A 24,224-nucleotide genomic window follows, 5' to 3' on the forward strand; every position below is an offset into this window, starting at 1 on the left:
TCCTGGGGCCTGAACTCTGGGCCTGGGCGCTGTCCCTCAGCTCTTCAGCTCAAGGCTAGCGCTCTACCACTTGAGCCACAGCACCACTTCCAGCTTTTTTCTTTTTGCTTATGTGGTGCTGAGGAATCGAACCCAGGGCCTCAGGCATGCAAGGCAAGCGCTCTACCACTGAGCCACCTTCCCAGCCCCTCAAACAACTTTTCTTGGATAGCATCCTACCCATATCCTCTGAAAGCTAATCGGCATTCAAGGCCAGTATTTTCTTTTGTAAAGTCAGGTAGAAAATTAAAGCTCAATATCACATGTTGCCTTGACATCTGGAAAACTTGGGAAGATCTCAAAGGACCTGACTACAAGCTCCTTCCCACTCTGTACCTGGTCCCCTACGGGAACCATCTTCCAATCATAGGGATCAAGTGCAGCTCCTTACTCCTGAGTAGTACGTTTCAGGCTCCCTGCCAGGACCAAAATATTCAGACAAGTTATCACATCCTCTGGCGGAAGCCTGGAGCATCTCATCTTCCTGATACACAAAAGTTGCTGCTTACAGCCCCTTGTTGCTCTCTCCTAAATGAAACCTCCCATGGCCCTGACTGCTGTTGTACCCTCTTCCAGAGTGTGTGAACAGGTGTCTAGTGAACTGTTAGTCAGCTTTCATGTGTTCAGCCAACTCTATAATCGTAGGGCAGGAATCCTTCCCTCATCGGAGGGCGATAGGGAAGATCAAGGCATCTTTTTTGTGGGCCACTCATCCTTCTTTTACATCTTGCCTTTGGCAAGGTCATCAGCTGCTCTATCATAATGATAATGTCTGGTACTGTGCTGAGCTCTTCCCATACACTTCCTCACTGAATTCCCTTAACATCCCTATCACATAGAGACTACATTATCCCTGTCTTACAGAAGGGGAATGTATTGTTCAGCAAAGTTAGGCAGTTTGCTAAAGACTACACAGCCAATAAGTTTGAACAGGTCAAATGCAGATGTGCCTGGCTCCCTGCTCTTCATTCCTAACTTAGTCTCTGGTTGACAACACTTCTGAGCTCATTGCCATCATTCCCTAGTCCCTTTCACAGAGGCCAAGTACTGCTGACTAGCTTGATGGGAATTACCTGCATTTGAGGCACCTTGTTTCTACTAAAAGCTAGATAGAGATGTGTGTCTGAAAAAGTGTTGTTGGCAGAGGGCCAGGTCTACCAAGAGACCTCTGCAGATGACTTGAATTTAATTTACCAAAAGATCTAGTTTAGTTGGTGACCTAGCAGATACAGAAGCTCTATTCTCTTAGTTCCACAGCTAATTTGACTTTGGATAATTCTATCTAAACTGAAACCAAATACAAATCAGTCAGTCAGTTCACTAATTTGCAACATATAATATTTATTCTTGGCAGCAATCTGTGAAAAACTTCAAGTAGCAAAGTCAAATATCATCAGAAAGCCTTTCAGCATCATTGAAGAGAAGAAAAGGAGTCTGCTACAGGTAGCCAACATTCAGTGGAAGCCTGCCTGATACATCTGCCTCTGCCATGAAAGCAAATGCCTGAGGGTCAATGTAGATAGCCTACTGATATTGTCTTGTTTCTTCCATCAAAGAATTCCTGGACTCTTCGATGGCTTTGGGCTCTCCCGTGACATAGGTGCACTGAAAAATTCTGCTTTTTCTGTTTCTTTGTTGTTGCTTTGTTTCTGTGCTGGTACTGGGGCTTGTATTCAAGGCTTTATACTCTCAGTTTTTCCCTTAAAGCTGGTGCTCTACCACTTGAGTCATACCTCTACTTTCAGGTTTTTGCTGGTTAATTGGACATAAGAGTCTCTCAAACTTGTTTACCTATCTTTTGAACCTTGATCCTCAGATTTCAGCTTCCTGAGTTGCTAGGCTTATACTTGTGAGCCAATGACAACAGCTAAAGGTTTGAATTCATGATTGCTTTAATACTTCAGCCATGCTCTCTGACTGAAATCCTCCTACCTCTGTCTTAGTCTCGTAGGTGAGTAAACCACGTCAGGCTCTTCTGTTTGGTTTTTGAGATGACCTTTGACAGGTATTTAGCAACACTGACCATGTGCTAAGTTCTCTCAAAGCATCCTCTTACTGCCTCTACCACTTAGGCTTTTCTTTAGCTCTGACATCTACATAGCAGATCTTCCTTAACCCAAGGAGCTCCCATTTCACTTCATAAAATCCACCTCTCTTCTGGCTTCCTTCTAAGCCACCTACCATGGATGCTACCAGTGCAGTGGACTGGCTGCACCACACTCAACGCTTGCTCCCTTTCTCTCTGCTCCCACTGTTTTCCACTGCTTTCTCTCCATGCCTCACTCACTCACTCACTCACTGCTCTGGCTCCCTGATAGCCAGCCACTTGTCACCACACTAAAACACAGAAGAAAGTATCATTTATCAATACAACATATATGAAATTAGTTCCTATCAGAAAGATATAAAAGCCTGGCACTGGTGATTCACACCTGTAATCCTAGCTACTCAGGAGGCTGAGATCTGAGGGTCATGGTTCAAAGCCAGCCTGGGCAGGGAAGTATGTGAGACTCTTATCTCCAATTAACCACCTGAAAAAAACAGAAGTGGCGCTGTGGCTCAAGTGGTAGAGCACTAGTCTTGAGCTGAAGAGCTGAGGGACAGCACCCAGGCCCAGAGTTCAAGCACCATGACCGACAGAAGAAAAAAAAAAAGAAAGAAAGAAAAGAAAAGCTGGTTGAGGCCTTGAGTTCAAATCCTAGTAAACTAAAACAACTAACAATACAAACAAAAAAAGGATAATAAAAATCAAAGAACTATGCAACTAAATTTATCATTAGAAACTACATAATTCACCCTACTATTTTACAAATGAAGAAATTATGTGAACTACCCAAGTCATGTGTCTAAACAATGACAGGACAGAACCAGAATTCCCAGTTCCTGGACCTCCAGTCAATATTGGAGCCAAACTCCTAACTGCACTGCAGAGGCCCTCAGTGGAAAGGACTTTCCTATACCTCCCGGGTGGAATACTAGGCATGCTGCAGAGCACATTTACTATTCTCCTACTTGAAGGTGGATTCAAATATCAGTTTTGTGTGTGTGTGTCAGTCATGGGGCTTGAACTCAGGATCTGGGCACTGTCTTTGAGCTTTTTTACTCATACCAGTCACTTCTGGTTTTCTGATGGTTAAAGATAAGGTCTGGCCTCTGATGTAACTGTAACCCCTCCATATCGCATCTTTACAAGAAAATAAAAATTTAAAAGAGTCTCATGGACTTTCCTGCCCAGGCTGGCTTTCAATGGTGATTCTCAGGTCTCAGCCTCCTGAGTAGCTAGGATTACAGGTGTGAGCCACCAGTGCCCAGCTTCAAATATCAACTATTGATAGCTCTTTTGCTAAGAAAAAAAATTCAAACTATAAAAATGCCCCAAAGGTCTCAGGGAACATGTGATTTCAAATTCCCTAATCCATTGTCATTAGAACTGAAAAGTTTTGTGGATCAAGAACATAAAATTTGGGGCTGGGAAGGTGGCTCAGTGGTAGAGCGCTTGCCTTGTATGCATGAGGCCCTGGGTTCGATTCCTCAGCACCACATAAGCAAAAAGAAAAAAAGCTGGAAGTGGTGCTGTGGCTCAAGTGGTAGAGTGCTAGCCTTGAGCTGAAGAGCTGAGGGACAGTGCCTAGGCCTAGCGTTCAGGCCCCACAACTGGACCAAAAAAAAAAAAAAAGAACAAAAAATTTAAGTAACAATTTACAACATTTAAAAGGACTAGGTATATTTGCTTAAGAGGCAGAGCATTGCCTAAAGAGTTCCAGACCCTGAGGTCAATCCCCATAAACAGTAAAAAGAGACTAGAACTGCTTTAAGGCTAGGAGTGTGTCTAAAGTGGTATAGTATATGTCTAACAAGTGAGGTTTTCAGTTCAAACTCCAGTACTCCCCACAAATGATTATACAACAAGAGTTTTGTTTTTTTTTTGAATACAGACAGAGAAAAAATGAAGGGAATCACAGAAGAAATAGAAGTCAATAAACTGATAAGAGCTGGATTTGCTGGGTGCCAGTGGCTCATGCCTGTTGTCTTCACTAATCAGGAGGCTGAGATCTGAGAATCAAAGTTCAAAGCCAGCCTGGGCAGGAAGTCCACAAATCTCTTATCTCCAATTACCACCAAAAAACCAAAAGTGGAGCTGTGGCTCAAGTGGTAGAGCACAAACCTTGAGAAAAAAGCTCAGGGACAGTGCTCAGGCCCTGAGTACAAGTCCCAGTACTGGCACACACACAAACAGTTGGCCTTATGAGTAAAGAAAAATAAAACAATAACTTGTAGGTACTTGATGTTGATGATGATGATGATGATGATGATGATGATGTGTGTGTGTGTGTGTGTGTGTGTGTGTGTGTGTGTGTGTATACTGGTACTGGTACTGGGGCTTAAACTCAGGGCCTCTCACTCTCGTTTTTGTCACTTGTGGCTGGCACTCTACCATTTGAGCCACATCTCCAATTCTGATTCTTGCTGGTTAACTGGAGATAAAGGGTCTCTCAGATTTGTCTACTCTGGCTGGCTCTGAACTGTGATTCTCAAATCTCAGTCTTCTGAATAGGTAGGATTATAGGCGTGAGCCACTAGCATCAGGCCTTTTGTGATTTTTTAAGAAGTGCTGTCAATACGAGATAGTAACCTATCTGAAGCTTAGTTTCCTCATCTAAAAATAGGGATAATTATAGTGCATCCCTCATGAGGATGTTGGGAGAGTAAATGACTTGACTCTGGCATGTAAGACAGGGATGATGAAGTGCTCAATAAATTAGTTGGCTGCTAGTCATTATCATCACCACCTCACAGATTCTCAAGGAGGCAGAGACATGTTAAAGACTTAAGACCACTGGGAAGGCTCATTTCCAAATTCCCAGAGTGGTAGCTGACAGTGGATTCTTGATGAGCCTGTAACAATCCCTCTAGTCATCTAATTTTCTAGATTGTCTCAATTCCTCATGAAAATCTTCTGAGACACCCTACAAAATACAAGGAGGCAAAAACACCAAGATAGTCAGCATAAGAAACTGCTTAGGTCCTCTTATCTTCTAATTCATAGAAAGAAGTGATTTTTCAAGGCTATTACAACAGAAGGAGGCTCGGTGAGACTCAGGTGTCTTTCTGGGCATGCTGCTCTGATCCAGTTCATCCAAAACTGCTCTTCATAGACCTGACTGCAAAATCCCTGGGTAACATGCTGGTCTAATGAGTGATGAGGGATTGTGACTGCATTATACTTAATGCCAACTTTTCATCCTGCAGTCAAGAGTCTCAACAAGTAATCACCACTTCAATGCTTTCAAATCCAGCCTCTTAGGTGTACAAAAGACCCTTGGCTTTGTCAGTGGTAAAGTGATAGATGCCTTTTGCGCAGGTGTGGATGTGTGGATGCTCAGGTGTGCTCAAATGTGGATGATTTCAGTGTTTTCATAACTTGATTAACAATACATTTTTTTCAGTAGAGAATAAATCTGGGCCACATATTAACACAGTACAGAATTCCAAATTCACAAATTCCCATCTAATATAAAACTGAATGGACCCTGGCCACTACAGGGTACCCCATCAGGCACTGTGGTATCGAAGGCTGTGGGCTCAGCAGTAAAGGTTTGTGGCATAGGCTCCAGAAAGAGGCAGCCCAGGGTGTGAATCCCTGTTCACCTCTATTACTGACTTATGTCTTGAAGCAAGCTGCTTAACTTAATGGGTGTCAGTATCTTCATATGTAAAACAGGGATAATAATAGTACTTATCTCAAGAGGTAGTTGTAAGCATTAATAAGATACCTTATATAAATGAATCAATGTACATAAAGAACAGTTCTTGTAATATTTTAAGTGTTCATTAAATGTTAACTATTATTACCTACCACCACAAATCGTTTAAATAGGGATACAGGTGGACCCATTGCAACAATGAGACGTACAAGTCGTTATGTCAAAAAATGAACTTTACAACTTTGGTGTGGGGGGTGGAGGGGGTAGCGGGGAGGATTGGGGGGGTGGGGGGAGGATGGGAAGGGATGGGAAGGGGAAACAAAGGAGGAGGCCGCAATGCTTGATAAGAAATGTACCCATTATCTTGCCCATGTAATTGTAACCCCTCTGTACAGCATTTTCACAATAAAAAAAAAAGTAAACATAACAGAATTGCCAAAGCTGAGAATGGCGGCACGTGTTTGTAATCGTAGTATATTTGGGAGGCTGAGGTAGCAAGATTATGTCTATGTAAGCCTGGGCTGCAGAGCAAACGTGAAGCCAGACTGAACTACGTAACAAGTCCCTGTCTCAAAGAATAAAAAACCATCAGGTGCCAGTGACTCACGCCTGTAATCCTAGCTATTCAGGAAGCCAAGATTTGGAGGATCATGGTTTGAGGCCAACCTGGGCAGAAAAGTTTGCTAGACTACATCTCCAAAAGTCCAGCAAAAGGGAGGATTGGAGCCATGGTTCATGTGGTAGAGCAACAACCTACCAAGTGCAAGGCAGTAAGTTCAAACCCCACTATCCAAAATATATATATTTTTGGGGGGGGGTCCGGTCGTGGGGGCTGAACTCTGGGCCCGGGTGCTGTCCCTTAGCTCTTCAGCTCAAGGCTAGAGTTCTACCACTTGAGGCACAGTGCCACTTCTGGCTTTTTTCTTTTGGCTTATGTGGTGCTCAGGAATCCAACCTAGGGCCTCAGGCATGCAAGGCAAGAGCTCTACCACTGAGCCACCTTCCCAGCCCCTATCCAAAATATTTTTAAGATAATAAAATACAAGAGTACCTCCAAAATACTCGTTTTTATCACTTTGCTTCATCATTTTTAAGTTATATATGTATTGTCTGCATATATCAAATGTTAATTAATTGGCTTTAAAAACAAACACATGCTAGACTGCTAGTTTTAAGCAGCTGGTATGGAATGGAAGTCAGGTAGGAATGAAGAAAAGGAGGAATGAGGCTATAATCCTGAGATTACTATAATCTGTAGATTACTTAAAATCCTATATACACTGAAAATTAGGAGATGAGACCCAACTTCTAAAAATAACCTAGTCCAATTTCCACATTTCATAGGTAAGAAGAAGTGCTTTTAGAGCTTCTAGTTCACTAATGACAGAAAACAGAATTTTGTTTCCCAAATCTTAGATGAGGATTTCTGTTAGGATTGGTTTAATATCCCTGTGGATACCAGAATCTGAGTGCTCAGATATGTGTATATGTATATATATATAGATGTACTTATGACTGTGGCGGTTGAATCCAGGACTGAATGTGTGCGCTGAGCCACTGAGCTATAGCCTCAATCCTAAATCTTTTTTTTTTTAATTCATAATAAACAGTTGTCCCTCAGATTGAATCTGGTACCTTCATGGATACCAAAATCTGTGGATGCTCAAGTCTCATATAAAATAGTTTAGAATTTGTATGTAACTTATGAATATATTTCCACATACTTTAGATCATCTCTAGATTACTTAAAATTCCTAAATATGCTGCAAATGCTGTGTTATACTGAATTGTTTAGGGAATGATAAGGAAAAATAATCTCTACATGTCAACTACAGATGTAAGCTTTCCCCCAAATATTTTCAAATTCAAAGCTGGCTGAATCCAGAAATGAGAAAGCTAAGTGGAAGCAGTATGGAAGTCAATTTGGAAAGGAAAAGATGACAATCTGGGAGGTTACAGTATAAATCTAAAAGGAGTAACATTTATCAAGCATTTATTAAAGTTTATGCATGGTGTCAAGCTCTTTACATGAATGACCTTACATAATTTTTGCAAAACCAGTGAGACAGTTACTATTATTAGCCCTACTTCCCACCAAGAAAGTGGAGGCCTAGAATGAAATGACTTGTCCAAATCACAAAGTCGGTGAGTGGCAGAATCAATAAAAGAACCCACGCTGTCTGACTCAGGAGCAGGAACTTTTAGCACTGTAACACTGCCCAAGCTTGAGAACTTAGAATGCAGTGAAGGTCTTAATCATTGAATCTTTACTAAAATTATGTATACCTTCCTCTGATCAGAGGCACTGCAAAGATATGCAGTAAATAAAGTGGTTTTTAAATAAAAGAGGGTGGGGGAGCTCAGTAGCATGCATGAAGCCCTGGGCTCAAACCTCAGTACGACAACAACAACAAAAAAAGAGGCTGAGACTGAGGGAGAATTATATCAAACTGCAATGGTCTGGATCTTAAATGCCCCCAAAGGCCCATGTGTCGAAGGCTTGTTCCTCAAAATGAAACTATTTGGGAGGTAGAGCTAATGAGAGGTCTTGTGGTCTCTGGGAGTGTGCCCCGGAGGAGGACAGTGCGTCCCTGGTTTCTCCTTTTTTTGCTTCCCCACCATGGTACATGGTTTTGCTCCTCAAGCTCCTGACTACTGATATACTGTCACAGGCCCAAAAGCAAGGGAACAGCCGACCATGGACTGAAACCTCTGAAACTGTGAACCAAAATAACCCTCTTCTCTTTGTAGGCTGATTTAGCTCAGGTACTTATGACTCTAATAGAAAGCTGACCAACACCAGCAACTAGCCACACATTCCTCTAGCCCCCACTTCTACCCATTCCTTGTCCAAGCCATGCAGCTGGTAACAGTTTAGTTGAGAGATCTGAGCTGGTCTCCTAACCTTGCTTGTGCACCCAGCATGTATTCACCGAGCTCAGGTGCTTCCTGCAGCCCAGCACTACCCAGGGAAGACAGTCTATTCTGCACATACTGCTCTCAGGGAGCTCTGGCACAACTCAGAAGAGATGGCTCTTCTTTTCCTTGCACTTTTGTAGTGAAGCACCAGAAACACCCAGAAGAGGGCGGACTCCATCCTCTGCTGTGTGTCCTGCTGCTACCCAGATTACTCCACCTGGAACCACTGTGTATATTTCAGAACTCCACTCTCCTCCTGTAAGCTTCTCTCTTTGTCTTTGAAGAAGGAAGGCAAAGCTTTCATCTCTAGCTTTCCCTGGCCCATCACCAGGGAGTATAACAAGAGAGTTATCTTAAGGAGCTAATAAAAAAAATGCAAAAGAGGGGAGTTCTTTACTGCCTTTACTCTGGGAAAGAGCCTGTGGGATTCCATTGTTATTTGCTCAAAATGTTCAGAGGAAGACATGAAAAATTTCATCTTCAACATTTTCCTCCCCTTCCCCCCCAAAAAAAAGAACTCTAGGGGCCAATTATTCCACTGTCTTGGACTTTGACCTTGAAAACTCTCCCTCTGGTTTTTAACCTGACTGGAACTGAGGGCAGCTAACAGCAGAGAGCCCACTGAATGAGCAGCTGAGCCTAGGATGATCTAATTTACTGGCCACCAGGCCTTCACAGCAACCTTAGGAAGTCATAATGTCATGCCAAACCTACAAGCTAAATGGGCAATAAGTTCTACTGCCACTTAGTTTAACCATATTCTATTAGTTCCCGCTATGATCACCACATCATGCAAAGAGCTAGGCACTGAAAATGGGGGCAGTCCTTTGGAAAATAAGTTAATATCAAAGAACAGATAAAAACAGGGAGTAAGCAGAGCCAGAAGAGAAGTGGTGACACAGGAAGGAGGACTGCCTGCAAACAAGGCAGGGCACTAGGTAGATGCCAGCGATACTGCCTGGATGAGGAGAGGGCTTGCCATCGTCGCCCTTGCTTCTGCATGTTGCAGGCCAACAGGAGCTTATCACAGGGACTACTACCCAGGGGGTTCTGAGGTGGACTTTCGCAATGTCACTTTGAATACTTAACTTTCAAATGGTGTTTTTCCAAATGTGAGTTAATGTGTACAGAAGCTCATATTTGCAACTTAAGATGTTTAAATTTTTTCTGGGCCTGGAGCTGTTAGTCAGTTGCAGAGGCCCTGGGTTCCATCACGAGCACTGCAAAATTAATAATAATTATTACTATTTTGTTTTTGTCTGAGTCCAGGACTCAGACTTGTTATTTGACACTTTATGCTCATTGGCACCTGGGCCATGTCTCTAACCTCACTAGTATATTCTTTTTGTCGGTGGTGGGACTTGAACTCTGGGCTTGGGCGCTGTTCTTGCACTCTTCAGCTCAAGGCGAGCACTCTACCACTTGAACCACAGTGTCACTGCTGGTTTTCTAGTGGTTTATTGGATATAAGAGTCTCATGCCTGGGCTGGCTTTGAACCAGATCCTCAGATCTCAGCCTCCTGAGTAGCTAAGATTATAGGCATAAGCCACCGGCACCCAGCTTAGTATTATTTTTTAAACAGAGGCAATAATATTTACTGCTTGGTTGCTATGAGGATTATGACATAATTATGTACTAGTACAGTGCCTGGCACTGTCAATTTTATTATCAACATTACCATGTTCTGGGATGGGGTGTAAGAGCAAACTACTCTGAACCAAAGTTAATGACTGTAGACTGAGGAATATCTAAACACAAAGCTACTGGCAACTCTGTGGTACCTACCACCCACCAACAAGTACCAGACGGAAGAAAAATGGCAAGTCTACTCCTGCCAAAGCTCCCAGCACCACCTTCTGGAACTCATAGGACAGAGAGCCAAAGGAGTTAAGATGATGCTATGGTCAGGCTAGGTTTAGGGGGCTGACAAACAGGCAAAACTAGTGGGTTCAGTCAGAAGTAGGATCTTATACTGCTCATTTTCTTATATTGGTTATTTGGTTATTGTGGTCACGTGGTATTGTGGTCACCTCCAGAACTATTACACTTCTAATTGTTTCTAAACTCCATCTTTCTTGGACTCCATCCTTAAGTATCTCATATTGCTTTGTTCTGTCCAGTTATGAATTGACCTTCTCAGAGATTCTAGTTTAGTTCTGACATAATTGGTCTCTAACAGAAGCTCTTTCCTTTCACGTAGGCAGAGCATTTTCCTGGGAAAATGCAAGGGTGACATTCTATAGTTCTTCCTTGAATCTATTCCTTTCTCCTCTTCCTTCCCCTTTAACTTTAAAGAGGAACGGACTCCATTTGCCAAGAAGCTGATACCTATAAGCAAAATACTAGCTTATTTCTACCAGAAGAATATGTAATTGAGGGGCTGGGAAGGTAGCTCAGTGGTAGAGTGCTTGCCTTGCATGCATGAGGCCCTGGGTTTGATTCCTCAGCACCACATAAGCAAAAAGAAAAAGCCAGAAGTGGCGCTGTGGCTCAAGTGGTAGAGCGCTAGCCTTGAGCTGAAGAGCTGAGGGACAGCGCCCAGGCCCAGAGTTCAGGCCCCACGACTGGACCCAAAACAACAAGAACAACAAAAACAAAAACAAAAATAATCCCTGATTTACATGGATCGGCTATACCATGATTACTTTATGTAGGGATCATGATTTTCAGGATGTGGAGTTAAGTAACAAGAGGGAAAAGAAGGCAGGCCAACTTCCTTCCCTTGCACAATGAGGGCTGTCAGAATCTCACAGCTGCATGCACTCTGCAAATGAAATACTGTACCTTCTGCATGACTTAAAGAAAGTGACGATCTCATCTCTGAATTTAAATGCCCTTAATATTAATTCTCCCTCCAGTGTGGTTAGTAGCTTGCTTCTCTGCATTATCAAGATGATGGCTTTAGAAGGCAGGGTATTGGATATCCAGAAAACCATATGCCCCCAATCCAATTTCCCTGTGAAAATCAAAGCACGCACTCAATGGAAGAGTTGAAAGAGGCTGAGGGGTCATTGCCTTCCCCCAGGGTGCCAGAACAGGCAGCACTCCAGAAGGGTAATATAAATACTCAGTATGAGGCAACAGGGCACACCAATTTGTTTTTCAATCTATTTTATTTCAGTTCAAAGCATCATTGCAGACAGATAGTCCAAGAAAACAAACCACACTTTGGTAATACTCAGTCTTCCTCAATCTCCAAAAGCAGTTGAGTATTGCCAAACTGTGGCTTGTTTTCCTGGGCTGCTGTCTGCACTGATGCTTTGAACTGAAATAAAATAGATTGAAAAACAAATTGGTATGCCCTGGCTCTTCCTGCAGTTTCATATTATCCTTCAAAGCTACTGTTGCCACCTACTCTTTACTGGAACCCAACAGACCCAAATCACAGAGTAGAACTGCAATCCTCAGATGTGGAGGGCCCACCCAAACCTAAAATAGCAATTTAATTCAGGGCTTGTTGTTTAACATTGCATTAACATGCCACTCTTTGTCCAGTTCACTGCTCCATTTGCTGAACTGGATTATATCTTCTGATGACATGTGCAAGGCAGTTAGTGGATATAGTTTAGAGCAAAACCTGACACTGCCATCTTACTTGTATAGGTCCTTTGATTTATTACTGCCTCTAATGACTTATGTTCATCAGCCCAAACATCATCCTATGTTTACCTGTTCAAAAAGAAAAAGCCTGCTACTTCTTCCAAAGCACTCGGTATTCTGTGTTAAAAGTATGCAACATTATTTTGAAAATACTGACAGGAAATAACTTATCTGCAAACATCAAATTTGGAAATTACCACCAACTAGAAGCCTGATCTTTTCTTAAACTGCCTTTAAAAATGCAGATTTTAGCAAGGCACCTGTGGCTTAAGCTTGTATTCCTAGCTACTCAAGAGTCTGAGATCTGAGGATAGAGATTCAAAGCCAGCCCAGGCAGAAAAGTCTGTGAGACGTTTATCTCCAATTAACCACCAGAAAATTGAAAATGGTGCTGTGCTCAAAGTGGTAGAGGGCTCACCTTGAGCTAAAGAGCTCAGGGAGAGTGCCCAAACCCCAAGTACAAGCCCCATAACTGGCAACAACAAAATAATAATAAAAATGCAGATTTTTGTTGGATGCCAGTGGTTCACACCTATAATACTAGATATTCAGGAGGCTGAGATCTGAGGATTGCAGTTGGAAGCCAACCCCAGGCAGGAAAACCTGTGAGATTCTTATTTACAATTAATCAGCAAAAAGCTGGAAGTGAAGCTGTGGCTCAAGTGATAGAGCACTAGTCTTGAGCAAAACAGCTTAGGGACAGTGTGTAGGCCCTGAGTTCAAGTCCCAGAACTGGCAAACACATGCAAGCGCGAGCGTGCGTGCACACACACACGCATGCACACGCACACACATGCGCGCTTGCACGCGTGCACGCACACACACACACACACACACACACACAGATTTTTGGCCATGCACTGTAGCTCAAGCCTGTAATCCCAGCTACTTGATTAGTAGAGACCGAGAGGATCATGACTTAAGGCAAAAGGTTCAACGGATTCCATCTCAACCAACAGCTGGGCATGGTGACACACACCTGTAATCCCAACCATATGGGAAGCATAAATAGGAAGACTGCAGTCCAGAAAAGCCTGGGCATAAATACAAGATTCTTTAAAAAAAAATAACTAAAGCAAAAAGAGCTAGAGGCTGTGGTTCAAGTGGCTGAGTACCTGCCCAGCAAGTGCAAAGCACTGAGTTCAAACACCAGTTTAAACAAAACAAAACAACCAACCAAAGAAAAGTATTTTGGGTTCAGTGGTAGAGCATGTGCTAGAGCCCTGGGTTTCATCGCTACTGCCCCTCCCCACAAAATGCAGGTACCTGTGATAGAGGCACACACACAGCTTCCAGCTTTACATGCTCTATCTACACAGACAACTGTAAAATTTAGTTTAAAAAATTAAATCGCATTTGGAAAACTTGTTTCCTAAACACAAACAAGAAAAATCTGTTCCCTTCCCCTAAAGTCTAAAAAATACTTGTGTCGGCCCTAAAATTGTCTGTAACACATTTTTGTTATTTAGTACCTTAGTTTGCATTGGGGGCCAAATTTTGGTTTCCTAAATGGAATTCAGCAGTATGTATAACAACATGCTCCCAGAACTACCCAGGCTGAGGAAGGAGGGCAGCCTGAATTCAGCAAGACCATCTCAAGCCTATCAATACCGTTTTTTGTTATTTAAGGAGAAACACAATTCTTTAAGCAGGCGCTTAAAGAATATCCAAATGTACTCAGAGAGCAGACAAGCCATCTTTAACTGGCCAAGAACATGCAAGTATACCAACAGAAATCCAGAGCCAGGCACTGGGCCCAATACAATTTCTCATTCCTTTCATTCTCTGACATCCCAAGTTCCTGCACCCCTTATAGTCTCCAAGGCCCCTGGAGAGTTCTTCCCCTTGGCTTCTTTCCCTTTTCCCTTACTGGACTAGTTCTGTTATGTATCAATTTCCACAGTAAACCTTCTAACCACTCAGGTTAAGTCTATCTAAGCACTGTTTTGTTCCCCTTAGAGCAGCTGCCATAATTTTAAGTCCCTGTTATTTTTGCACTGCCTAGACACTAAGTTTTAGTATCTACCCCAGTGCTCCCTGACTGCCCTAGTAATCACAGGGCCTCTATGGTGGTGCTTGGTATACAGTGAACCCTCAAATATTTGCTCAAGGGACCTGGATTTGTTTAATATCTTCCTGGAAACATGAGGTTTAGAACACTGGCTAGCAGCTGAGGACACAAAAAGTTAGGTGTGTTCCCTGTCCTTGAGGATCCCCCAAGGAAGCAGGAAAGACAACAAACAAAATAACACAGCATGGTATGATCCGTTTAGCTTCAGCTCCCTTAGGCATAAGCTGTGTAATCTTCTTCTTTTTGGTGTTACTGGAGTTTGAACTCTTAGGCTCCAGCTTGCTAGGCAGGAGCCAAGCCCTTAGCCCTTTTTGCTTTCATCATTTTTCACAAAGGGTGTCCATTTTAACCAAGATTCTTTTATTTACACTTCCCATGTAACTGGGAAGGTAGATATGCACCACCATAAATCCAGCTTTTTTACTGAGATGAGGGTCTGTCTGGACTAACTTGGAACTGAGATCCGCAGCTAAGATAATAGGTATGAGCCACCATCCCCAGATATAAGCTATGAATGCTTAGACATCTCTCCTCCATCTATGAGCCAGTTTCCTTATTTATAAAACAATAATGGTGATAAACACTATGTGTTAAAACTGAAAATTGTTTAAACCAAATTGTATATCATCTTGCTGTGAGGATTAAGTGATAGTACACACAGGGTATTTAGTACAAATACCTGGCACAAAGGAATTACTCAAATATTAACGACTATTTTTAGTCACGATGCTATGACAGCTGTGGGTTTCAAATGATCTTTGTGAGCCAAGTGTGGCTGAACATCTCTGTAATCCCAGCACTGGGAAGGCTGAAGCAGGAGTATCTTGAGTTCAAGGCTAGCCTGGGCTACATAGATCCTGTCTCAAAAAGAGAAAGAAAGAGCTGGGCACTGGTGGCTCACGCCTGTAATCCTAGCTACTCAGGAGGCTGAGATCTGAGGAATTCAAAGCCAGCCTGGGCAGGAAAGTCCATGAGACTCATCTCCAATAAACCACTAGAAAACCGGAATTGGCGCTGTGGCTTAAGTGGTAGAGCATTCACCTTGAGCTGAAGAGGTCAGGGACAGTGCCCAAGCCCAAGCTCCATGACCCACCAAAAAAAAAAAAAAAAAAAGAGTGAGAGAGAAGAAAGGAGGAAGGAAAGAGGGGGGGAGGGAGGGAAGGGAAGGAAGGAAGAGAAAGAGAGGGGGAGAGAGAGAAAGAGAGGGAAAGAGGGGGAGAGAGGGAGGGAGGAAGGGAAGGAGGGGAGGGGGGGGAGAAATTATCAGGTGCGCTGGTAATAACACACTCTCTAAAGAATTTAAATTCCACAGCCAGTTATGGTGGCTCAAACCTGTAATCCTAGCTATTTGGGTGGTGGAGACTGGGGGCCTGAAATTCAAGACAAAAAATTGCTTTCAAGATTCCATCACAACCAATGGGGCTAGGCATGTAGGGCTTCCCAGAAATCCAGGAAAGCAAAGTTGGAGGATCATAGCCCTCACTGGTCTGGACATAAGAACCCATTCAAAAAGGGGCCATATGTGTGGATTAAGTGATAAAGACTAATGAGAAGTTCTGAGTTCAATCCCCAGTAAAAAAAAAAAAAAAGAATTTAAAATTCATAAAAGTACTGATCATATTTGCCATCGACACTACTCTATTTCCAGGGATTTGAATCATCCCTGGTACATAGTAGGTGTTCACAAAATAATGATTAAGAACATTTATATAAGAATGGGTGTTCCAAACCATTTGTTAAATAAATGATAAAAAAAAAAACAACTAAGTGTGGGAAATGGAGGTGTGGTTCAAGTGGCAGAGCAGCAGCCCTGAAGAGCAAGGAAAAGACAAGGGAGAGCAGGAAGCCCTGAGTTCAAGTTCTAGTACTGGGGAGAGGGGTGAATAAGGGAGAAAAGCAAAATGTGGTGCAAACTACTCCCATTTCATAAAGGTGTCTACTTTAGTTAAGAAAGGGTTGAGGACCAAATTTGATGACTGAAGTACAGAAAAGTTTCACTCTGACATTGTTCACATTTTCAGGAGGCATACCCTGGATTTGGACACAATTCCAAGGAAGAATAGTAGTTCCAGGTGGAGAAAACTTGAAAGAATAAAAAGTCTGCTGCCACTTGACCGAGGGCACAATTTGCCAGGCTACTTCGAGTACCAGTGAAGACCAGAAGGTCAAGTGGCCCTCTGCCGTGAGAAGGGACCTGGTGGAAGGCCCACGCTGACCCCTGCGACTCCTGTCTAGGTCAGGGGTCAGCAAGCTTCTTCTGTAAGGGCCAGACGGAAATGTTTGGAGCTTGGCGGTCCTGGCCTTCGAAGGCACGGGGAACAGCCACGCCAACTACCCAACTCCGCCCGGGAGCAGCAAAGCGGCCAGACCACACATCAACAGAGAACATGGCGACGTCTCCCTGACACTTCACTGGGGGGCGGGGGGGGGGAGGCACCCAAGTTTCCTTTCAGATTATTTACCTCCCCTTCCGACTATCTAAAAACACAAAAGCCTCCCGTCTGAGGTCCTGGGAAACAAGAGCCAAAAAGGGGGGGAAGGGGAAGCGGCGCCTCCGGGCCGCGGGCGGGCGCCGCGGGGGTGCGGACCCCGAGGCGCGGCGGCGCCCCGCGACCCGAGCCCGCGGTCCGGCCCCGGGCGGGTCCCCGCGTAACCTGAGCCCGCGTGTGGGCCGCCCCCCGCCCCGCAGGCCCTCGTCCTGGGACGGGCTGCGGGCGGCCGGGGCGGAAGCGAGCCCCGCGGAGCCCGCCACGCGGAAGGGCCCCCCGGTGCCCCTCAGGCAGCCCCTCGGGCCTCCGCTGCAAAGGAAAAAAAAAAGGGTCTCCACGCTGAGTCCCAGCCTCGTTTCTATGGTTACCTGCTCAGCACCGATTCAAACTGCGGTTCTTTATTGACAGCGCCGTGGAGGACACGAACACTCCTGCCCGAAGGGAACAATAAAGCTTTCACCATTCAACAGCGCCGGAGACGCCCGAAGGCGGCCATCTTGAGGCCGGCACCGAAGACCGTAGAAGCCGAGAGGGGCGGCCCGGAAGTCCGCGCACCGCGGTCACGTGGTTGGGGGTGGTCTCGCGAGAGGGCAGGGCCTGCGTCACTCTCTCACTCTCCACCAATAGTTAAGACTGAGAGGGAGGATTTAGGTGGCTAGCCTGTTCTCGACCTCTGACCTCGGCCCCGCCCTGGCGCGGGGGGTAGGGGGGGGAGTTCTACTGAGTTCCACTACCCCGGGGGGCAGCTCTTAAGGTGAGTAGCTTGTTCCGCGTAGGCCCCAAGATAACACGTTCACTTGTGAGTTGCGACTGGGATCGAGCCGCACGTCCAGGCGCACGCTAATTGGTGGAGAAGCTCACGCCGCTGGGTCGTGATAGGCTAAGAGGCCGATGTCAATCAATCCTGGCGCCCTGATCCCGCCCCTCCCTCCGGTGTTGGGATTTGGGCGCGGGGGTGGGGTGCGAGGGGACGGCCGCGCGTTCTACTCTGCGTGGTTCCGACCTCGGGGGTTCTCGTCGCCCAGTGCGCTCTGCCCTGAGACGAGGCGATTCAAGTCAGATCCCGATTGCACCAGGTTCATCACGTCGGCTTTCACGCGTCCACCGCGATGCCCGCCGGTCACCGCACTCAGATCCGACTGACTGTGGCCGGCTTGAGTCGTTTTTATAGTAGTCGCTGGGGTTACACCTGTGCCTGTTGTGCCCCCTGCTCCCCACTTCCACCAGCCCCACCGAGAAGTGCCAGATTTAGCTTGGCACATAGTAGGTGTTCGTGGAGAGAGAGAGGGAGGGGAGTGCGGTCCTGGAGCTTGAAGGCAGGGCCCAGACGCTGCCCCCCATCCACAGCCCCACTTCTGGATTTTTGGTGGTTAATTGGAAGTGAGAGATTTTCCTGCCAGAGCCAGTTTTGAGATCTCTGCCTCCTAGGATGGCAGGCCCGAGCTGCTGGTGTCTACCAGACATCATGGATTTTAAGAATGTTATTCCTGCCTGATGCCGGTGGCTCGTGCTTGTAATCCTAGCTACTCAGGAGGCTAAATTCTGAGGATCCCGGTTCAAAGCCAGCCCGGACAATTAACCACCAGAAATCCGGAAGTGGGAAGCTGTGGCTCAAAGTGGTATAATGCACTAGCTTTGGGCAAAATAGCTCAGGGACAGCGCCCAGGCCCTGAATTCAAGACCCACGACCAAAACAAAACAAAAAAATGTTATTACCAATATGTTGTATGGCAGGGTGGATGGATTCCTTGAGGTTCAACAGTCTCAAGGAATTGACATAAGGGTTAAGGCCCCTCCCTCTAATTTAAATGGGCTCTGTATTTTATACAGATTAAAAGGCTAAAGCACAAGGAAAGCACCATGTTCACAGAATTTCTGTGACATAACAGATTTTTTTTTTCTTTTTATCCTTGTTCTTTTTGGTGCTAAGGATCAAACCTAGAGCCATTCAAATGCTAGGCAAAGGGATCTACCTTTAAGCTACATCAAGAATAGAACTTTTTAAAGTTTTTCTTTACTATTTTAAAAAGAACATGTGTTTATTGTAGAACATTTTAAAAAATGTGTGGAAATCTGGGCATAGTAGCACATACATGTAATCCCAGGCTAAGCTGGGTTTGGGAAGCTGAGACAAAAGGATTGTGAGTTCAAAGTCCACTTACAAAGTAAGTCTGAGAAAGAGAGAGAACATGAATATGGGGAGGAATCTTCTGCATAGCAGGACTGTTTTAGACATAAGAGAATGCAGTCCTCCAGCACATCCACATAGGTTCAATGGATCAATACCTGCAGTTTCCTCATGCTCTTATTTGAGGGTTTGCATTACAGGTTGTACATCCCTAATCCAGAAATCCAAAATTTGAAATGCTTCAAAATCAAAAACTTTTTGAGGGTTTGCATTACAGGTTGTACATCCCTAATCCAGAAATCCAAAATTTGAAATGCTTCAAAATCAAAGACTTTTGAGCACCAATACAGTACTACCAGTTGAAAATTCCATCCCAGATTTCATGTAACAGATTGGTTAAAACACAGGTTCACTAAAAAATACATATATATCTATAATTACTTTCAGTCTATGCATATAATGTATATATTAAGCAATTGTGAATTTAGTGTTAAGACTTGGATTCCATGCCACCAAATTTTGCATTATGTATAAGAAAATATACATAACAAAATTTGGAATCCAAAGTACTTCTGGACCCCAAGCATTTCAGATAAGTAACACTCAAAATGTACATTAGACATTGGATGGGACTGAGCTGTAGTAGGGTTGCAGGTAGGGAGAGGAGGTCAGTGATGGTATGCAAGTTCCAGCACCAAGTGTTTTCCCACAAGTTAAGAGGAAAATACTTTGCCAGGTACAGTAACACATGCCTGCAGATCCAGCTACTTGAAAGGTTGAGTGAAGAGGATTGCTTGACATCACAGGTTTGAGGCTGTGGGTAAAATAAACTCCAAAATGCATATATACACAGACATAAACACATGCATGCAGCATAGAGTCATAGAACAATAGCCCTGGTTTTAGACTGGCCACAACTGGAAGAATGAGAGACCAGTAGCTGGACAGTCTAATGGCCTCACTTCCTCCAAGAGTGTCAACAGTCTTAGAAGAACAGTAGGCATTTCCCAATTGCTAGCATCTTTCCCTTGAGAAGGAGGTTATTTGAGACCTTTGCAACTTGTGTTTCTGTCTTAAGAGAGAATGTTCTCAGGCCACTGCCCCATGTAAAATGCCTGAGGTGAGTCCACTCCCTGCTGTAGGCTGGCCTTATAACTCAGTGGCAGAGCCCAAGCTTCCCATGTAAGAAGTCCTAGGTTCTGTCCTTAGCAGCAAAACAAGAAAAAACACCAACTTCTACCGTAGCACTCTACTATACACTTCTATACACGGAGGTGAGTAGCACATGTTCCCAGCCGAGATAGGAAGTGGTGCGACACCATTTTTGCCACTAATAAGAGCAATCATCCTCATCTCATGCTAGCTCTCAGTCAGGTACTGTGAGGTACTATGCCAGGCTCTGTATCAGAATACCTCACTTCATTCTCCTAACTACTCAACAAAGTGAGTAGCATTTCTATCCCAGCCTCAGAGAAGAGAAAGAATTTACTTGGGGAAACACAGTGGAGTTTGGAGGTCTGACTGTTTAAAATGTATTTGTTAGCAACTCATGGATTCCAAAAACATCTGAAAAAGAGACTGAACCTGAATCATTATAAATTCTATCATTTAGTAACAAGCAGCTTTTCTTTTTCTTTTCTCTTTTTCCTTTTGTCCAGGTCCATGGGCTTGAACTCAGAACCTCATGCTCTCATTTGAATTTTCTGCTCAAGGTTGATGCTCTATCCCTTGAGCCACACCTCCACTTCTGGCTTTGGGTTGGTTAACTAGACATAAGAGTCTCAAATTTGTCTGCCTGGGCTGGCTTCAAAACACAATCTTCAGATCTCAGCCTCCTGAGTAGCTAGCTAGGTGTGAGCCACCAGTGCCTGGCACAAACTGTTCTCAGAGTGGAGCATTTCTCCATCTCTGTTCATAGTTGTATAAGGAGGTGGGTAGAGAGATGACAATGACCGTAATGATGGCTTCTACTCAATAAGCACTGTGTACTGGACACCATTCTAAAAGCCCTTTCCACATTTTCTTACTCCAAGAAAGATAGACATAATGTTAAGAAGATGAGCTCATTTAACATTTTCAGGATACACAAAAGCAGCCAACCACCTGCTGATGGTGCCCCCCCCCCAAAAAAAATATCTTCCTCAGTTTTGTTGTGTTCTCTCCACCTTCCAACCAAATCCCAAGCACAGAGTCCTCGGGCTGCAGAAGCCGAGTCTTTAAATAGAACCTCTGCACAGCTGCTGCCCGGTCAAATGTCTCTGCTGTTCCCCAAGGCAGTAGTGTTATTTGTGGAAGCGAAGTTTGCTGCAGGCTCGACATATGCTTTTTAATTTGTTAGAGTAGGTGTCTGGGCCTTGGCATTCTCCTTCCTGGCATTCGAAGTGTTAGAATTTCACTATCCTTTTCTTCAGATCTGGTCTAGTGGATAGCAGAGTCTCAGACGAGGATGCTGTGGGAATTTACTGGATGCCTCAGAAAGGTCAGCTGCCCGCTCATGCATCTAGGAAGACAAAAGACAAAGAGGTCTGAGAAGGCCTTGTTCCCACCACTCTACCCAGCCAGCGGGGGCTTGGAGCACTACTTTGGCCTTGCACCTGCTGAGACTTGGGGAATGAATCTTTTGCCTCAGTTGCCCCCCAGACCAAAGGCACACTTACAGTCAGAATGCTGAGATCAATGCCTCTTCTGAGATGGCTTCCAGGTCCTATTTCTTTAGCAAAACCTGATTTTCCTTTTGGGCTTTTTAGCTGATTTAAAAAAATGTATGCTTTTACCAGGGCTAGAACTCAGGGCCTGGCACTGTCCCTGAGGTTTTGTTTTTTCCCCTCAAATCTTGCTTCACTTGAGCTGCAGCTTCACTTTAGACTTTTTTGCTGGTTAATTAGAGGTAATGGACTTTCCTGCCTGGGTTGGCTTTGAACCTTGATCCTCAGATGAAGTAACTGGGATTACAGGCATGAGCCACTGGTGTCTGGCTTCTTTATCCGACATTAATCTGTTAGATTAAGAATATGAAAAAGGGTTTTGTTTTGCTTTCACTTATTCACTCCATAAACTCTATATAATCTTTGTTTCCTCAGATCTGACTCTTTATCTATATTTTTTTCTTTAAAGAATTCAAGTTAGGGTCCCTGGTGACTAACTCCTCAACTTTACTTTGATTGAGAAGGTCTTAATTCCTTCCCCTTTGGAAGGTAATTTTGCAGAGCAGAGAATTCTAGGTTGGTGAGTTTTTCCCCTCAATGCTAAAAATTTCTCTTCACTCTCTTCCTGATGGCATGATTTTGGGAGAACTTAAATGGGGAAGTTGGATGTAGTTTTTATCTTTGCTCCCCTATGAATATGATCCTTTTTATCCCTCTGGTGTCTTTCAAAATTTCTTCTTTATGTTTGACTTTTATGAAGTTTGGAAATAATATGCCTGTGCAGAAGAACTTGTTTTATTCGGTGGGTGTGGGAGTATCATTTATACTTCTTGGTGTTCAATGAGCTTTTATAATCTGAGGTTGGGTTTCTGCTATTAACTTCAGAAAATTCTGTCATTTTACATGAAATGTCTCTTCTTTTCCTTCTAGGCATTTACACCTGTTGTAGTTGCCCACCTTAGGATAGTCTGTTCTGGTTTCACAGTTGGTTTTCTCATTGCTTTCCTGTTTTCCGTTTTGGAGGCTTTCTTTGACATATCCTTAAGCTGAGAGGCTCTCTCTCCCACTTATTCATTACAAAAGGTATTCTTCATTTCTTCTACAGTGTTTTTGATCTTTTGTGTTTCTTGTTGATTTTTCTTAGGACTTCTTTTTTGTTTGAACTCTCCTACTTTATCCACTAGAGCCCTCAGCATGTTAATCCTCATATTTGTTTTAAATCCCTGGTCTATGATTCTAGTATCTCCCCCTATGAGTCTGCCTCAGACTCAGCATCTGCATGCTCTGACTCTTCACACTATATGTTTTTAGTGTGTCTTGTCGTTTTTCATATATATATATATATATATATATATATATATATAAATTTTTTTTATTGTAAAAATACTGCACATGGGGGTTACAGTTACATGAGTAAGATGAGTACATTTCCTATCGTGCATTGTTACCTCCTCCTTTGTTTTTCCCCTACCATCCCTTCCCCAGCCATCTCCCCAATTCCTCCCTCCCCCCACCCCATTTTTTCTTGAAAGCCAGACATAATGTCACTGACAAGCAGGATGAATTCTAAATAGTTCCTTGGGGATTTGGTGGTAGAGTGTGGATAGGTAGGAAGTGTTCTGTGGGACCATGTGTACGTCTCTACTTTTTGGGGAGCCTGAGCCCCAGCACTGTGAACTTCAAAGTTTACAAGTGCTTCCTAGTATTTTTCTCTCTTGGTAGATACTTTGCTTATAAGCCTCTAGATAGGTTGACTAAGAAAAAGAGATAAGAGACTCTAATTGCCAAACTTAGAAATAAAAATAAGGATGCTGCTACATTACTAGTATTTACATTATTTCAGAATCTAGAGAAATAAAAAGGATTTTTTTGGGGGGGTTGAGTCCAGGGTCTCATATATGCTCATAAATGCATCCTTTAACTACTGAGCTATACTCCAGACTCAATAAAAATGTTTTAATGAACTATTTCAACTATTATCCATCAACAAATTGGATAACCTAATTGAAACGAGCAAATTCCTAGAAAAACAAAAATCTATCAAGACTAAAACCTAAAACACAAAAAAAGAAAAATCTGAATAGATTACCATGGCTAGTAAGGAGATGGAATCAGTAACCAGCAACTTCGAACAAAGAAATCCTCTGTACCTAAGAGTTTCACAAGAAAATTCCACCAAACAGTTAAAAAGATGAACAAATAACAATTCTCAAAATTTTCTCAAAAATTAAAGGAGAATGAGCACTTAGTCAATGAAGCTACTACCCTGATCTTGTAGTGCCAAACAAAGGCACTACAAGAAAACTATAGACCAGACCTGGCACAGGTGGCTCATAGCTGTTAATCCTAGCTACTCAGGAGGCTAAGATCTGAGGATCATAGTTCCAAGACTGGTCAGGCAGCAACATCCGTGAGACTCCTATCTTAACCACTAGAAAACTAAAAGTGGTGCTGTGGCTTGAAGTGGTAGAGCGCTAGCTAGCCTTGAGCACAAAAGCTCAGGGACAGTGACCAGGCCCTGAATTCAAGCCCCAAACAGACAAAAAAAGACCCCCAAAACTATAGACCAATGTCCTTTATGAATATTGATGCACAAAGCACTAATAAACAAAATTTAGCAGCAAAGG

General features: G+C 43.7%; 1 protein-coding gene across 3 annotated transcripts in view; it reads right to left on the minus strand.

Annotated features, from left to right (window-relative positions):
* Nucleotides 1–17,317, minus strand: part of Zbtb40 (zinc finger and BTB domain containing 40) — a 66,451-nt gene extending 49,134 nt beyond the window's left edge. For all 3 annotated transcript variants that reach the window (XM_013034832.1, XM_013034829.1, XM_013034841.1), the window contains exon 1: nucleotides 17,193–17,317. The gene's annotated coding sequence lies outside the window, so the exon portion shown is untranslated. The remainder of the gene's footprint in view (nucleotides 1–17,192) is intronic.
* Between the last annotated feature and the right edge of the window lie 6,907 nt (nucleotides 17,318–24,224).

Source organism: Dipodomys ordii, unplaced genomic scaffold (assembly GCF_000151885.1).
Source record: "Dipodomys ordii isolate 6190 unplaced genomic scaffold, Dord_2.0 Scaffold6, whole genome shotgun sequence".
Taxonomy (NCBI): Eukaryota; Metazoa; Chordata; class Mammalia; order Rodentia; family Heteromyidae; genus Dipodomys; species Dipodomys ordii.